Below are 4648 nucleotides of genomic sequence, written 5' to 3'. Positions count from 1 at the left end.
GACTTTCCTCAAATAGCCGGGCCCATACACACCAAACCAGCCCTCAGGCCAAATCCCTCCTTCTTCATTTTCCCAGTGGCAATCCTGAGCCTTTGCCAAGTGCATCTGCTAAGAGGTTAGTAAGTCTTTTTCTGACCAATGATCTCTTGGCATCTCGGGTTTTTCTGAAGCTAAACCTACTTTTGCAGTGTTTACCCCTTCTAGAATGCATAGTTTAAACTCAACTTGGGAGACAGTATGTAATGATGGTACCTGATTCTTCTAGTCTCAAAGTTAAACTTTCTGTGAAGTGCTCTGTAGCTTGTTTAGGTTGCAGAGATCCTACTTGTATGACCATAATATACTTCATTTGCATTACTCTTTATTGAGAATCATAAATGCTTTGTCCTTGTTGAACTGTATTTGAGATCAGTGTTACTGCCAGGCAACCCTGAAGAGAAAACAAGTGTATTTTAGTGAATTAAAGTCTTGACTACAATGTCCTCTTATTTGTATAAGAAGTATCCCTCATAAGGAGTTTAGTACTCACTCTTCCAGCTTTTCCTTTACTAAACCAATTTTAAAGTTCATTTTTAGCATTCCATAAATCTCATTTTCAGTGCTGTAATTTCTTACTGTGCTGCACCGTTTCAATCATCTCTCCATGTAACAGCATTTCGCAGAGCCTATCTCATGCAGAAATATATCTTCCTGTTTTGAGGTTTCAGTGGCTCAGAGTATTGTTATCAAACACCACAGCCAATAATTTCTGAAATCCTGAAATCTGTGCCCTGTGTACACCAGGTAACAATGAAGAATGTCAAAATCTCAGCCGTAATACTCAGATTTCTCCACTTGTCTACTGAAGTCGGTCTTCCCCTGGGTTTTTTTTTTATAGCTCATTAAAGAAAACAAAAAGGGGCTTATACAGAAAGAAAACGTTTGACATGATGAACTAGCTTTGCTGGTAATGTGTGCAATCCACCCAGATGTCTAGACAGTTTGAAAAATACAGATGGCATTCAGAGGTTACAGCTGTTACTCCTCAAGTCTCCCTCTTGTTGGACCTCAAATTAAGTAGGAACAGACCCTATCAATGTTAGGTGGTCCAGTTCCAAAGGAAACATCTAGTGTGTGGCAGGAAATTAAGTTATTGATTCAGTAGGCAGCACTTCACCTTTCAGATCAATGAACCACCTGGTCAGTCTAGAAGGAAGTCCTGCATTCCCAAGGTGCCTGCGCTGGGAAAAGGTAGCAAATAAATTGGTCAGGGCTTCAATTGTGGGAAACCTGCAGTATTTTTTTCATAAAAGAGGAAGATAAAGAAAAGCAACACCTGCATCCTGGCCTGATGCCATCTTAGGCAGGTGTTCCTTGCCTGCTCTGCTTACTTGCCCCGTGTAATGGGAAGCTGGAGAGTATGTTTTCTTATGCAGGCTTCAGAGAGAGCTAGATCCTTCTAAATAATAGTGGCTCTGCAAGAGGTAATGATGTGAAACATGGATAGATGCTTTTAAGAATAGGTATTTTGGAACTCCCAGGACAACAAGGTTATCCAGAAGTAGCATCTCTTTCTTGGTCTGTGCCCCGCAATACCATCACAACACCAAGCTTCACTGAGGCACGAGCTGATGACTGTGGAGCAATCATATGAGATGTGAAAACACAGCACAAGGCGCCTGAGAAGCCCCATGATTCCTACAAACCCAAAAGGCAGCCCAAGCCAAGTGCGGCTGCTCAGTGTTGTAGAGCATGGTCTGAATACGAATGGGGCTGTTTGTGCAGGCCATGGCTGCTCTTTTAAAGAGACTGCAAACCACCTTAACTTTTATACACTGCGGCAACATGTGAGCAAAGGAATGTGGCTGGTCTGTGCTAGTCCCAGAAAAGGTCCCAGATGAGGCCAGCAGATTGGGCAGCAGACGTGCAATACAGAGCCTATGAATAAAACACGCAGACTTGTACCTTCCCTGTGCTACGTGTATATGTGAGCGGTGCGACGGGCAGGAAACCGGCACAGAGATGCCACAGGAACAGAATGCACAAGGGCAGCATGAACAGCCGATGGGAAGAGCAATGCTAAGCAGTAAGCAAGCTGTAAAACACAAGTCAGACAAAACATCTGGCAGCCGCTTCAAATAGTTCTCTGTCTGAAGGGCAGACAAGCCTGCAATAATCTCAAATCAAAACACGTGCAAGGATAGGATCAATGCTCAATGCGCTTTGTGCAACTATTGAATGAGTTTTGTTTCCTTCAGGACTGCTTCGGACGCCAGGAAAGGCTGTGCTTTGGGTTAGGTTTTTAATTTTAATCAACTTTACTAAATAAATCACTATGTATTTCCCTCTCCAGTCAAATGCAACGTAGTTGTTGGCTTAAGATCAACAGGCATTAGCTCTGCATAGGAAGTATATGGGAGAGAAGGAGGGGGGCCATACTGGCAAATGTTTTTCATATTGTATTAACTTATTGAGGCAAGAAAGCGCAACTGCAAAATTAAAAAAGCATAATGCAAATGCTTCTAGTTTGTGCATCGCAGGCACAGGGAACAGGAAGACTGTCTTGAAGAGATTGGGTAAGAATATGACAGGTACAGCCTGATAACTGGGCTCTGCTCAGCAGATTGCTTGAGCTCACAGAAATCATCTCATTAGCAATGTGCGTCAGCACTACAGATAAAGGAGAAAGTCAGCAACTGTCCTTCCCTTCCTCACAGTTCTGTTTATGTTGTCATAGCTTTGGCCAAGACCTACAGCAGGAATTCTTACTGGCACTGATGTGCTACATGCTAACCTGCTCCCAAGAACAACTTTATTTTTGAAAGGAATTTTGACATGACTGCAAAAGTAATGACACACTTCCTTATCAGCTACTAAAGGCATCCAGAGAAAGCTTCCTCTTCGCACTAATAGACTCAAATAACTTTTGCCTTAGCTTGAACAAAAGCTCCTGCTTACCCAGAGCAGCAACATAACAGCCAGATTCTCTGCAGGACTGTCACAGTGCTCCTGTATCGTCAGCAAGGCAACAGCAATCAAACTACTAAAGCCAGAAACCTCCAGTAAAATATGGAGCTAAGTTCCATGTGCACAAATATGATTAGCCAGCAACAGCAGAGAGATGGGAGATGCTGGCCAGTGGAAGAGCAGTCGTTTTCAAGGAGGCTCTAGTCAATACAAGCAGGACTTGCAATTTTTAATGCTGCTCAAGAAAAGGAGCAGGTCTGCCTGCAAGCATGCAGGCAATAGGAGGGGAAGCAGAAAGCCACTGATTCATTAGGATTTGCTAATCTGTGATATCATTTGTTGATTCCAGCAGGTCCAATCCCCATCTTATGACTTCCTCCGCTGTCACCATGGCGCTGTACATAAACATTGCGAACTCCCAGCCTTGAGCAGGTCATTTATTTCAAATATTCCATGCAGCTGGAACACAAGCCTGTTTGGGTGTCTGGAGCCGAGCATGAACTAATTTCTCAGTCTTCTGCACTTGCCCCACCTTACGGGCCCTCCCCAGTCCGCTGTGCTCCCAGCACCCCTCCAAGTCATGCTTTAGCAAAGCAGAGGCAGCCTTACCCTGAAGTTGGCAAGAAACACGTTTCACCCAAGTCCCCCCTGACCCACAGCAGAACAAAACAGCAATTATTCAGCATGCTGAGTACTTAACCTAGGATCCACAAACAATTGTCTTCTATGAATGGGAAAAACAAACAAGATGAAGACTTCCAAAATCCAAAAAATTATTGCCACGATTAGAGATGGACAGGAAACTATTTCTTTTAATTTTTTTTATTTTTAAATAAGAAAAAATATCTCTCACCCAGTAGCCTTATAAGGAAGTTCACAAGCATACCTCTGAGCTTTAGTTGAGCCTCACATTTTGTAGTGTTTATGTGAACTGATGAAATCATTTACTTTTCACACGCAAGCTGGTAGCTGCAGGCAAGATGGAAAAGTATGAGGATAGGAGGCAGAAGTAAAACCTTTGTCATAAGTGATGTTAAGTTCAAAGCCATCTCAGCTCTGGTCTGTCCTGAGCTGCTGATAGAATTTGAGAGCACCTATATACTACTCAGATTGGAAGTAAAAGAGACTGAAGACCCTAGCAGCAAGCAAGGAAGAGTACCTGCTCCAGAAACAGTATAATGCACAACACTTCACAGCCCAGGAATGGAGCCTCTTGTGCAAACAGATCTGTCAAAATTGACCACAACTTACAGCAGTGGGTAGGAATGACTAAAAACTAACATCAGGTGACTTGAGCTAAATCAAGCTGGTAAGCTGAGAGCGTCCAGAACACACTGAAGTCAGAGTTCTTGAGTGCACATGATCCAGTGCCAGATCCCACCACTTGGCTTGACCTGCCACAGCACTCCCAGTAGTTTGTGTGTTGTGCTACTGGCTTGAGAACCCATTTTATTTTACTTTCTTTTGTCCACCATCCCCCTCTCCTAAGATGGAAAGGAGAATTCAGCTGGCAAAATAAAGTGTTAGGTTAGAGCCTTGCTTCCACATGAGCCTCTCACCTGGAAGAAAAACAAATGCTTGCCTACAGTAATATAGGGATAAAGTCTGACAGGATAACTGGAGCCCTAAGTCTATTGAATCCACTCAAATCTATTTGAAGAATCAGGTGTAGAAAACACTGAGCATTTCATACAAATAAAAG

Source organism: Coturnix japonica, chromosome 21 (assembly GCF_001577835.2).
Source record: "Coturnix japonica isolate 7356 chromosome 21, Coturnix japonica 2.1, whole genome shotgun sequence".
In the NCBI taxonomy this organism is placed as follows: Eukaryota; Metazoa; Chordata; class Aves; order Galliformes; family Phasianidae; genus Coturnix; species Coturnix japonica.
Note: the sequence above shows the minus strand (reverse complement) of the source record.